Below are 13,668 nucleotides of genomic sequence, written 5' to 3'. Positions count from 1 at the left end.
CTGGTCTGGAACTCAGCCTTGTGCGCCTTGGCCTCCCAAAGTGCTGGGATTACAGGCATGAGCCACTGCACCCGGCCTACAATTTTCTTTTCTTTTTAAAACTACTCATCAGCTTACTTTGAGAACAAAAAAAAAGACAAACCTAAGCATAAATTTTAAATTTTTTGAGATCCCAATGTTCATTTTAATATGCTCAAATATGCTTAAAGAATCTTTATTCACTAGTTATGTTAACTAATGGTAAGTACCTATTAGTTCACACCATACTTGGTCATTGATTCTACCACTATCCCCCACCCTCATCTTTGAGCTAAATACTAGTCTCAATTCTAGGCTCATTGAAAGACCATGGAGCTCCATTCTTGGAGTAATTTTATTCTTATCTAAGATCTTCACTCTTTCTGTCCCCATCCCCACTGTAACTAGTACAAAGGGTTCTTGGGGCTGGTTTTACCTCTTCCTGCATTCAGACTTGACCTAACTCCCTGATTCCTGTTGCCTGATCTCCCAGATCATGAATCCTCATGTGCCCATGTAGACTACCCTATTTGCCATACCGGATTTTAAAATCTATTCTCCTGGCCTGAATTGTGTTTCTACTTCTAACTTGAATGTCTGGATACTGACCCATAGCTTAAACTGATGTGATATCTACATTTTCCTGCCTCACCTTCTCCTATGAACAATGACTAACTTGTCGTCATCTTTTTTTTCTTTTTAAGACAGAGTTTCGCTCTGTTGCCAAGCTGGATTGCAACGAAGCGATCTCAGCTCACTGCAACCTCCCTGCCCTGGGTTCAAGCAATTCTTCTGCCTCAGCCTCCCAAGTAGCTGGGATTACAGGCGCCTGCCACCACGCCTGGCTAATTTTTGAAGTTTTAGTAGAGTTTTGCCATGTTGGCCAAGCCGGTTTCCAACTCCCAACCTCAGGTGATCCACCCGCCTCGGCCAACCAAAGTGCTAGGATTGTTACAGGTGTGAGCCACCACACCCAGCCTGAATAACTTGTCTTCTTTAAGTCCATATCTCTTCATTTTAGCCCAACAATACAGGATTCAGTTCTTCTCCATGTAGAATGAAATCTTGTCCAGCTCTGTCCCTTGCCTATCCACACTATCAACCTTTTACCCTGCACAGGCACAGCCCAGAGCCCAGTCAAGCCTCTTCTGGTCTAGTTTCTACTGCTGCATTAAGAAACACCCTTAAACCTAATGGTTTAAAACAAGCTTGTGGCAGGGCGCGGTGGCTCATACCTATAATCCTAGCACTTTGGGAGACTGAGGGGGATGGATCACCTGAGGTCAGGAGTTCGAGACCAGCCTGGCCAACATGGTGAAACCCTGTGTCTACTAAAAATACAAAAATTAGCCAGGCATGGTGGTGCCTGCCTATAATCCCAGCTACCTGGGAGGCTGAGGCAGGAGAATCACTTGAACCCGGGAGGTGGAGGTTGCAGTGAGTCGAGATCACACCATTGCACTCCAGCCTAAGTGACAAGAGTGAAACTCCGTCTCAAATAAATAAATAAATAAATACAAATAAATAAAACAAGCTGTCCAACCTGTGGCCCAGGATGGCTTTGAATGCAACCCAACATAAATTCATAAAGTTTCTTAAAACATTATGAGTTTTTTTGCAATTTTTTTTTTTTTTTTTTGCTCATTAACTATTGTTAGACTATTTTATGTATTAGACATATTTTATGTGTGGCCCAAGACAGTTCTTCCAATGTGGCCCAGAGAAGCCAAAAGTTTGGACACCCCTGGTTTAAAACATTAGGTGGGCATTGGCTCACACCTGTAATCCCAGCACTTTGGGAGGCCAGGGTGAGAGGACTGCTTGAGCCCAGGAATTCAAAAGCAGCTTGGGCAACACAGTGAGACCCCCCCTCTACAAAAAATAAAAAATTAGCTGGTTTTGGTGTTTCATATCTGTAGTCCCAGCTACTCGGGAGGCTGAGGTGGGACGATCACTTGAGCCCAGAAGGTTGAGGCTGCAGTGAGCCGTGAGCACACAACTGCACTCCAGACTATGCGACACAATGAGACCCTGTCTCAAAAATTTAAAAAGCAATTATTTATTTGCATTACAAATCTAATTTGGGCAGGGCTCAGTGAGGAGCCCTTATCTGTGATTGGCTGGAGTAACTCAACTGGGGCTAGCATATGCCTGTCCAAGATGGATTACTCACACAACTGACACTGACACTGACACTGGCTGTCAGTTCCTTTTCATTAAGCAGTTTGGGCTTCCTCACAGCATGGTGACTGGATTCCAAAAGTAAGCATCCTAAGAGGCAGAAAGTGAAAACTGCCAATTTCTTAAGGCCTAGGCCCAGAAATGGCACAGTGTTACTTCTACCATCTTCTATGGGTCAAGCAGTCACAAAGGCTAGACTCAGGAGAAGAGGACATAGACTGAATGGAGCGGTGTCAAAAAAATCTTAGAGCCGTGTTTGGAAACTTCAGCACCTACTCATCTACAGCTCAGTGAATTTGGGTGATATATATATATACACACACGTTTATTTTGCCTTAAGGGGCATTTTTCTCATTTCAGACTTGCTTTTAGGACTGTTTGAGAAATTCTGAGTGACATCCATTGGTCAGGCACATCAGTGATTAACTGAAAACAAGACCTTGCCGCCTAGAATTTTTTTTTTTTTTTTTTTGGCCTCCTAGATTTCTAATTAGAGCAAAGCAACTTCATCAGCTTCGTAAGGTACTTTCCAGGCCGGGCGCGGTGGCTCATGCCTATAATCCCAGCACTTTGGGAGGCCGAGGCGGGCAGATCACCTGAAGTCAGGAGTTCGAGACCAGCCTGTCCAACATGGCAAAACCCCATCTCTACTAAAAATACAAAAAATTAGCTGGGGCCTGGCACAGAATCTCACACATGTAATCCCAGCACTTTGGGAGGCCGAGGCGGGCGGATCATGAGGTCAGGAGATAAAGACTATCCTGGCTAACACAGTGAAACCTCGTCTCTACAAAAATACAAAAAAATTAGCCAGGCGTGATGGTGGGCGCCTGTAGTCCCAGCTGCTTGGGAGGCTGAGGCAGGAGAATGGCGTGAACCCGGGAGGCGGAGCTCGCAGTGAGCCGAGACCGCACCACTGCACTCTGGCCTGGGCGACAGAATGAGACTTCGTCTCAAAAAAAAAACATTAGCCGGGCGTGGTGGCAGGTACTTGAAATCCCAGCTACTTGGGAGGCTGAGGCAGGAGAATGGCGTGAACCCAGGAGGTGGAGCTTGCAGTGAGCTGAGACCGCGCCACTGCACTCTGGCCTAGGTGACAGAATGAGACTCCGTCTCAAAAAAAAAAAAAAAAAAAAAATTAGCCAGGCGTGGTGGCAGGCGCTTGAAATCCCAGCTACTTGGGAGGCTGAGGCAGGAGAATCATTTGAACCTAGGAGGCGGAGGTTGCAGTGAACCAAGATCGTACCACTGCACTCCATCCTGGGCGACAAGAGCGAAACTCCATCTCAGAAAAAAAAAAAAAAAAAAATTCCAATGCTATATAAACATCTCTAACTTGTCTTCACACAAGACCCTGTCAACCTTAAAGTAGAACTAGTATAGGATACCTGCCCACTCCCCTCCCTACACAAGTCAATAATACTGTATATCTGGTCTCCTTATCTGTAGGTGATGTAAATGAGCATCATATTCATGAGTCCAGTGATTTGTTTTAAATAGTTTGACATTCCCTCTTGTGAAGTGTTACTGTGGCTAGGCCATGGTACCCAACTGTTGGTCAAACACTAATGTAGATGTTGCTGTGAAGGTACTTTTTAGACATGATTAACATTTATAAAAGCAGTTTACCACTATAACGTAGGCCTCATCCAATCAGTTGAAGACCTTAAGGATAAAGACTGAGCTTTCCCAAAGTGGAAAGAATTCTGCCTCAAGACTACGACATAGAAACCCTGCTTGAGTTTCCAGCTTGCTGGCCCTCCCTCCAGTTTTCAGACTCAAAACTGCTACATCAGCTCCTAACTGCATTTCCAGCCTGCTGGACTATAGTACAGACTTCAAACTTCCCAATCCCCACAATTGCATGAACCAATTATTTAAAATAGAAAAAAAAATCTTAAAATGTATTTAGATATGGAAAAAAATAGAGAGATTCTGTTGGCTCTGTTTCTCTAGAGAACATGAATTCACCTTTTGTATATTCTGTGCATTAATGATTAACTTGAACTTATAAAAATTTGCAAGGAAAAGATCAATGTAAATCTAGACTGTTAGAGGCTCTGTATACAACCTATGTTCAGAGGTTATCAGCGATAGGGTTTGGGATTTTGTCCCCACCTAAATCTCATGTTCAATTGTAATCCCCAATGTTGGAGATAGGGCATGGTGGGAAGTGATTAGATCATGGGGACAAATTCTCATGAATGGTTTAGCACCATCCCCTTGGTGCTGTTCTGATGATACTGAGTGAGTTATCATGAGATCTGGTTGTTTAAAAGTGTGTAGCAGCCGGGCATAGTGGCACAAGCCTGTAATCCCAGCATTTTTGGAGGCAGCGGCAGGTGGATTGCCTGAGTCCAGGGGTTCAAGACCAGCCTGGGCAACATGGCAAAACCTCATCTCTACCAAAAATACAAAAAAATAGCCAGACGTTGTGGTGCAAGACTGTGGTCCCAGCTACTCTGGAGGCTGAGGTAAGAGGATCACTTGAGCCCAGATGTCAAGGCTGCAGTGAACCAAGATTACACCACTTCCATTCCAGCCTGGTCAACAGAGCAAGACCCTGGCTCAAGAAAAAAAATATATATATATATGTACGTAGCGTCTCCCCCATCTCTCCCTTCCTCCTGCTCCTGGCCATGTGAAGTGCCTCCTCCTGCTTCACCTTCCACCACAGTTACAAGCTTCCTAAAGCCTGCCCAGAAGCCAAGCAGATGCCAGAATCATGCTTCCTGTACAGCCTGCAGAACCATGAGCCAATTAAGCTTCTTTATAAATTACCCAGTCTCAGGTATTTATTTGCAGCAACCCGAGAATGGACTAACACAATCAGTCTGTGATACTGGACAAAATTTTGACAGTCCCCTCCTCATAGCCACCTAACCAAAGTGCCATTGCCAACATGGTGGTGGTGTCCTCATTTGCAGTAATGTATGGGATTATGTTTACATTTAGCTGTACATAGTATATACCCGCAAAACTGATTAAATGAGTCACCCAACACTGTTTACAAGAGGAGACTAACAGATAAAAAAAAAAAAACTGTATCTTTTGAGTATAAACAGTGATGTTGACTGGTTCAGAAGTTTCTGAAAGGCAGAACAAGAGTGGGGAAAATATGTTTTGTAATGGATTTGCAAACAGAAGTGGAAAAGTTATCAAGTAATAAATCAGCATAGCTCTGGAAGAAATACCTCTTGTCAAATTAAGGTAATTTTCTTCAACAGAGTTATTTGTCTGTTGGAACAGGAGGAAGTGATGGCTGTCATTTGTCCTTAGTGTAGCCAGATATTTTATCCTGTCTGACATTACTTAGTTACTTGTACACTAGGAAAAAAAAAACATAATCTAACACCTCAGTTCTTAAGTGGGTGTATTTGAGAATGCTAAAGGATTTGTTCTCAGTTGTTTTTTTTTGTTGTTGTTGTTTTGGTTTTTGGTTTTTTGTTTTTGTTTTTGTTTTTGTTGAGACTGAGTTTCGCTCTTATTGCCCAGGCTGGAGTGCAATGGCAGGTTCTTCACTCACCACCACCTCCACCTCCCGGGTTCATTTTCAATAGATCACTACCAAGAGCAAAGCAGTGGCATCTTCAGGTTTCCATTGTGATATGACTGTGCCTAGAACTATGGTACCGGTAAGTAGCCATGATTGGGAGAAAAGGGTACCAACAGTTGGGGATTCTTTTAATTCCATGTGGTTTCTTCCACTGGCAATTGACTTTTATTTCTTCCCTCCCTGTGCCTTGTCCTGGAATGGGATCTAAATTTGCCTCTGCATCTTACACTTCATGGTGCCAGTCATCTGTAAAGGTTGACCCTCTGCCCTTTCTTTTTAATATTTGGCATTTTGTTGATTTTTCTCATGACCACTGGGTATATTGGATCTGTGTGCTCTTGTCCAGGGGAAGCCCTCTAAGATTTCTACAAGTATGAGTTGAAAGATTTATTTGGATTTTGACCTTCTCAATGTACCCTTCTTCCACGGTTATGAATTATCAGCTGTTGGTATTAGAGTCTGTCCTACATTAAGATCATGTCACCCATACTTTCTAAAAAATTTTTAAAAGAACTACATTTTTAAGGGATTATTTATCGAGTAACACATCACATATTTTCTTTATAGGACAAAATTTAATATGTTTAAATTATGGCTTAAATTTAAAAAGGAATTCTCAGGAACTCATCAATGCATATTAAGAAGCTAGGGCTCTACTCAGTAGATCAGTAGGTCTCAAAATTTAGAGTATATTAGTATTCCCTGTAAAGTTACTAAAAAGTACAGAATCTAAGGCCCTAATCCCAGGGCTTCTAGTTCGGTAAGTCTGGGTTGCACACAGTAATCTGCATTTGTCCAAGCACCATAAGTAATCGCAATATAGAAAGTCCTTAGACTGGCCGGGCACGGTGGCTCACACCTGTAATCCCAACACTTTGGGAGGCCAAGACTGGCGGATCGCAAGGTCAGGAGATCGAGACCATCCTGGCTAACAAGAGGAAACCCCATCTATACTAAAAATACAAAAAAAAAAAATTAGCTGGGCGTGGTGGCGGGCACCTGCAGTCCCAGCTACTAGGGAGGCTGAGGCAGGAGAATGGTGTGAACCCAGGAGGCGGAGCTTGCAGTGAGCCGAGATTGCGCTACTGCACTCCAGCCTGGGTGACAGAGGGAGACTCTGTCTCAAAAAAAAAAAAAAAAAAAAGAAAGAAAGAAAGAAAGAAAAGAAAAAAAGAAAAAGAAAGTCCTTAGACCGTACTTTGAAAAACACCATTGTAGGAAGAGAGATACTGAAGGCTCCCAAGCAAGTATGTGGCATTGTGGCATGATCAGATATGTATTTTAAATGGGTTTTGCTGCAGATGAATTGGAAGAAGGACCAGTTTGGAGGCTATTTCAGTAGCCCAAGAAAGCAATGATGGAGATGGGGCAGGATATCAGTAAGGACTGAAAGGAGAAGATAAATATGAAAGTATATTGGGAGTTCTAAATTAAAATGCCTATAGAAGCCAGTCAGGTAACATAAACAAGTGCAGAGACACAAGAAAAGACTATAAGTAGTGACAGATGTACAGGGCATACCCTACCTAAAGAAGACAGCTGCAGCTGGGTGTGGTGGCTCACGCCTTTAATCCTAGCACTTTGGAAGGCTAAGGCAGGTGGACCACTTGAGGTCCGGGGTTTAAGACCAATCGGTCAACATGGTGAAACCCCATCTCTACTAAAAGATACAAAAATTAGCCAGGTGTGGTGGTGCACATCTGTAATCCCAGCAACTTGGGAGGCTGAATGGGAGAATCGCTTGAACCCGGGAGGTGGAGTTTGCAGTGAGCCGAGATCGCACCACTGCACTGCAGCCTGGGTGACAAAGCAAAACTCCATCTCAAAAAAAAAAAAGAAAAAAATAAAAGACAGCTGCTGCTTCTCTCTTCTGGCTGACCTTGGCTATACTGGAGTATGGGTCCAATGTTACCAAATACTCTAGTTTTTCAAAAGAATCTAGAATTTGGCATTTAAAAATGCAAAACATCCTCATTTTTAAATAGTGGCAACAAATTTAAATTCTTTCAATGGAAGCCAAACTTGATGGCCCACAGATCTATTTGCAATCTCTTTTTTTCGATGAGGAGGAAAAGGGAAACATCATGGATGACTTAACTGATTCATGGATGCTCACACTGAGAATTCAGGACAAAGGGCCAGTTAAGGGAAAAATGAAGGCGTCTTTTTTGAATTTGAGCTTATGAAGTCTGAGATTTTCAAGGGGAGACGTTCAGGTGGAAGTTGCTGTATGTGTTTGAAGCTCAGAAGAAAGGTCTGAGAGAGAAGTTTAGAATAAGCAAGTACGCCAGTACAATGTAATTCATCACACGTACATTTAACCTGTGCAAATTCAATCAAACACAGATGGCAAAATGGAAACAGAGAAAAACAAATTAAATAAAATAATTTCCCCACTCAGCATATGCACCAAAGTGAGTTTGCAATGGAAAATATGAGTCTCTTCCCTCATTTCATCTCAGTTCCTCACATCACTAACAGGTAAGCCACTTTGTTGTACTTTTCTAAGGAATTTTCAAGGGTAAATTTACATGCAATATTTTTGCCTTACACACTAATTTTAGAGCCTCCCTTCCAATTTCTGAGTCCGCTATATTAAAACCATAAGAAAGGATGAGATCATCCTAGAGAAGAATGTTAAGAGCAGTGGTGTAGCACTGGATCCAGGAGAACGTCAATGTCTGAGAAGGAAAGAAGAACCCGTGGAAAAGAAAGGAAACAAATAAAAGGTTATGAAGAAGCCCAAAAGAGTATCAGGGACACCAATACATTGGTCTTTCATGTCACATACAGAAGAAAATTCCAACAGATTAAGGACTGAAAATATGATTTTTACAATTGGATGGTCATTAGTGACCTTAGTAAGAACTCTTTCAAACTGCCTGGATTAGTTTGTCAGTGCTGCCATAACAAAGTACTACAGACTGGGTGGCTTAAACAACAGGAATTTATATTCTCGCAGTTCTGGAGGCTAGACATCAGAGATTAAGGTACCAGCAGTGTTGGTTTCCTCTGAGGCCTCTCTCCTTGACATGCAGGTAACCATCTTCTCTCAGTGTCTTCACATGGCCTTACACGGTTGTCCATCTGTGTCCTAATCACTTCCTATAAAGACACCAGTCGGCCGGGCGCGGTGGCTCACGCCTGTAATCCCAGCACTTTGGGAGGCCGAGGCGGGCGGATCACAAGGTCAGGAGATCGAGACCACGGTGAAACCTCGTCTCTACTAAAAAATACAAAAAAATTAGCCGGGCGCGGTTGTGGGCGCCTGTAGTCCCAGCTACTCGGGAGGCTGAGGCAGGAGAATGGCGGGAACCCGGGAGGCGGAGCTTGCAGTGAGCTGAGATCCGGCCACTGCACTCCAGCCTGGGCGACAGAGCGAGACTCCGTCTCACAAAAAAAAAAAAAAAAAAAGACACCAGTCATATTGGATTAGGGCCTACCCTTGTGAACTCATTTTAACTTAATTACCTCTTTAAAGATCCTATCTCGGCAGGGCACAGTGGCTTAATGCCTGTAATCCCAGCACTTTGGGAGGCCAACGTGGGCAGATCACAAGGTCAAGAGATCAAGACCATCCTGGCCAACATGGTGAAACCCTGTCTCTACTAAAAATACAAAAATCAACTGGGCAGGGTGGCGCATGCCTGTAGTCCCAGCTACTCTTGAGGCTGAGGCAGGAGAATCGCTTGAACCCCGGGGCCGGACGTTGCAGTGAGCTGAGATTGTGCCACTGCACTCCACCCTGGCAATGCAGTGAGTCTCTGTCTCAAAAAAATAAAATAAAATAAAAAAGACCCTGTCTCCCAATATAGTCACATTTTGAGGTGTTGGAAATTAGGACTTCCACATATAATTTTGGGATGGGGGTGGAGGGACACACTTCAGAAGAAACCAGATTTCAGGGCAGTGGGGAGATAAGTGAATTGAAAAGAAATGGGGAGGCGGGAAGTAGAGACAACTGGATAAATTTGAATAAGACAGGGAACAGACAGATTGGCTTTGACAATCAAAGGAAGAGTTTTTTAACCTGGGAAAAACTTGAGATGTTGACAAGCTGAGGGGAAGTTACCAGTGAAGAAGGAGAAATAGAAGTGTGTGGGAGGCCAGGCACGGTGGATCACACCTGTAATCCCAGCACTTTGGGAGGCCGAGGTAAGCGGATCATGAGGTCAGGAGTTCAAGACCAGCCTGGCCAACATGGTGAAACCCTCTCTCAACTAAAAATACAAAAAGTAGCTGGGCATAGCGGCATGCACCTGCAGTCCCAGCTACTTGGGAGGCTGAGGCAGGAGAATTGATTGAACCCGGGAGGTGGAGGTTGCAGTGAGCCGAGATTGAACCATTGTACTCCAGCCTGGGTGACAGGGAGAGACTCCATCTCAAAAAAAAAAAAAAATGTGTGTGTGGGAGAGGCAATGGGTCAAATGCCTGGGTGGTTGGCTTCACATGGAAGGAAGAGAGCCTGGGGGACGAGAGATGAGGATGGGCAAGAGTGTGCACAACCAGATAACACATAAAGGGAAGGACCTCAGCTTTCTCAGCCATGTGGGACACAAGGCCATTCATCAGAATTTGAGAGAGCAGCTAAGGGTTGCGTGATGGGCTTGTAAGGAAGGTTTGGAATCGTTGCTGAGGAAGGTAGGAGAGGGAGTAGATGGAGGACAAATCTGGAGTGACACTGATCCTATTTGAAGTCGAACCCTGGATCTTCACTGGTTTACCATGTGACTTTAGCTAAATTGTCTAATTATTCCTTTCCCTGTTATTCACCTATATGAAGTAGGGTTCATAATAACTACTATGAACGCATTATTGGGAACATTCAATAATAAAATGGGTGCATTTTCAGTGACATTATTTGTAGCATTCCACTTCTTTCATCACCCAATGCTAACAAGCTAGTTCTAACTGTTTTCTTATTTTTCTTTATTCAAGCTTCACCTGGACCATCTTTCAAGGGCTCAGTGGTCTGACTGTAGATTTGATGATGGCACTCCACGTCCATTCAAAAGTTAAGCGAGGAGGCGTTACCTTACCCATTTAGTCACAGTGGTTTTCAGAACATTTCAAATACAGCCTGCTTTTTCTCAAAGAAAATAAAATATACATATACTAAAACATTTTCAAATTTAAATAGGCACTGAACAGACATATTGCTGCCAGGAATAATCTAAGCTCTACTCAAAACTGGTGTGTAGGATTGTAAATTGAGACCAGCCTTTGCTTCTTACCCTATAGGGGCAGTGAGTCAGGATTTCCTGAAATTAAGCAATCATGTAAAATGCATTAGCGGCTTCTAGAACACCTCGGGCTTCCTTGTGCCAAGACATTAACATGTTTTCTACTTGGCATCTCGTTTATATTCCCCAGTGACCCCATTAAGATCCTTCTATCAACCTGAGTCAGTATGACAATATAGCTAAGATTCATCACTGAAAGTTTATGTTTTCTGGAAATGCATTAACTTGGTGATGATTGCTACACATCAGTGGGAGGGTTGGATTCCAACTCTGAATTGTGACTTTATAGTCAAAATTACACTAGTTATTAGTCCTATTTGAACCTCTCACATTGCTTAATATGATTTCAGGCTGGTTTTTGTCCCAACTGTACCACTGAAACTTTCCTTTGCTACCAATAATCTCCTAATTGCCAACCCTTTGTTCTTATTCTGTTTTAACTTTCTTTGTATTGTTTTTTGTTTGTTTTGTTTTTATTTAAGATGGAGTCTTGCTTTTGTTGCCAGGCTGGAGTGCAATGATGTGATTGATCTTGGCTCACCGCAACCTCCACCTTCCGGATTGAAGCAATTCTCCTGCCTCAGCCTCCTGAGTAGCTGGGATTACAGGCATGTGCCAACACACACGGCTAATGTTTTGTATTTTTAGTAGAGATAGGGCTTCACCATGTTGGCCAGGCTGGCCTCAACCTCCTGACCTCAGGTGATCTACCCGCCTCGGCCTCCCAAAGTGCCAGGATTACAGGCATGAGCCACCTTGCCAGGCCTCTATTTGAACTTTCTGTACCAATTTCACCTCTGTATTGAAAGACCTTTTGTTTCCAAAACAGCATTTTTTTTCCTAGTGACCTTCCATCTTTCTTCATTGGTTACTTCTTACTCCTGAACCTACCCCAGGAGTGCTGCAGTTGTCCCAGGGTTAATGTCATTGTCCCCACTCCTGTCAAGTGTAAGAAATTCAAATGGTAGCAGGGACTAGCCCAGGCAAGTAACATGAAAGTCAGATATAATTAATAGTAAGCGTGGGGACTCTGGCAAAGAGAAGATGCATACCCCATATGAAGGCACCTACAACTAAAAGCTTTTTAAATACCATCGTGGCCAAAAAACTTTCATAGACTAAGCTATATGGCTTTTTAATAACAGAGCTGTTCTCAGAAACCAGGTCTTCTTGTCCAAGACTCTGAGGACAGGACCCATTTATAGGGTGTTTTGTGTACCACTTAACCTCTGCAGAATATGTCAGTAATCATTCCTGAATTTGAGTTCAGGGTCCTAAGTCACCCAACATGATATACATTTTTTTTTTTTTTTTTTTTTGAGACGGAGTCTTGCTCTGTCACCCAGGCTGGAGTGCAGTGGCGCGATTTCAGCTCACTGCAAGTTCCGCCTCCCGGGCTTGCCATCCTCCTGCCTTAGCTTCCAGAGTAGCTGGGACTACAAGTGCCCGCCACCATGCCTGGCTAATTTTTTGTATTTTTAGTAGAGACAGGGTTTCACCATGTTAGCCAGGATGGTCTCGATCTCCTGATCTCGTGATCCGCCCGCCTTGGCCTCCCAAAGTGCTGGGATTACAGGCGTGAGCCACCATGCCCAGCCGAAATCTTATTTCTTTTTTTTTTTTTTTTTTTTTGAGACGGAGTGGCACTGTGTCTCCCAGGCTGGAGTGCAGTGGCGCGATCTCGGCTCACTGCAAGCTCCGCCCCCCGGGTTCACGCCATTCTCCCGCCTCAGCCTCCCAAGTAGCTGGGACTACAGGCGCCCGCTACCGCGCCCGGCTAGGTTTTTGTATTTTTAGTAGAGACGGGGTTTCACCATGTTAGCCAGGATAGTCTCGATCTCCTGACCTTGTGATCCACCCGCCTCGGCCTCCCAAAGTGCTGGGATTACAGGCTTGAGCCACCGCGCCCGGCCGAAATCTTATTTCTTTATGCTCTGCCTATGCAATGCTGAAAGATTATTTTCTTAGGTTTAGCAACCAGAAATATGTATTTATTTAACATCTTTTCTCACTAAAGTTCAACGTTCCTATGAGAAAATTTGATTTAATAAAGAATCTGAATGAAAAACCAACATCTGAAGGTGCTTTTTCTTGCACAGAGTACACAATATAAAAAACAATCAGAAAGTATTTGCTTGAGAACATTCTTGAAATGATGCACAACCTCACACAGTACTTCTCATGTTTGTGAAAGCTGTTATGAAGACACCAGAGGAATTTCTCTTGGAGCAAAGACTAATGAGGACTAAGCTCTGATTTTTAAAATCTTGCCCAAATTCCTGTCTGAGGGGTCTGGAGAGTCATGCCCTGCAAACCATAAATTCTCATGAGATGGGTTTTATTTAACCCTATATGTCATCACTTACTTTCCAATCTGACTCTGGTATAACATTATGGGACAAAGAAGAAAATCAAAATACTTTACCCAAAAACACATGTCTATTTGCCATATTTTGAAATGGCTCTGCAAAGCCATCCTTTGTGGGGAAAAATTGCATCTGTAAATAATCTCTGTTAACATAGCTAGATCTTTTTCTTCCAGGCCCTCCAATCCTGAAGAGATTAACTGAGAGTCTATCACCTTTTAAAAGTTCTGAATAGGAAACATTTGTCATCTATTGTCTCTAAGGGCAGCCACTATGAGATTTCAAAAAAACCTTGGTATCCACA

The 13,668-nt window shown here is 43.3% G+C and overlaps 1 protein-coding gene across 1 annotated transcript in view; it reads left to right on the top strand.

The window, feature by feature from the left end:
• SELENOF (selenoprotein F) overlaps positions 1-8,685 on the top strand; it is a 65,797-nt gene extending 57,112 nt beyond the window's left edge. Inside the window, exon 6 of the transcript XR_003118825.1 lies at positions 8,655-8,685. The gene's annotated coding sequence lies outside the window, so the exon portion shown is untranslated. The remainder of the gene's footprint in view (positions 1-8,654) is intronic.
• Positions 8,686-13,668: the final 4,983 nt, after the last annotated feature.

The sequence above is a fragment of the Theropithecus gelada genome, chromosome 1, assembly GCF_003255815.1.
Source record: "Theropithecus gelada isolate Dixy chromosome 1, Tgel_1.0, whole genome shotgun sequence".
In the NCBI taxonomy this organism is placed as follows: Eukaryota; Metazoa; Chordata; class Mammalia; order Primates; family Cercopithecidae; genus Theropithecus; species Theropithecus gelada.
The sequence above is the reverse complement of the archived record's forward strand: the minus strand, read 5'-3'. Positions and strand labels throughout refer to the sequence as shown.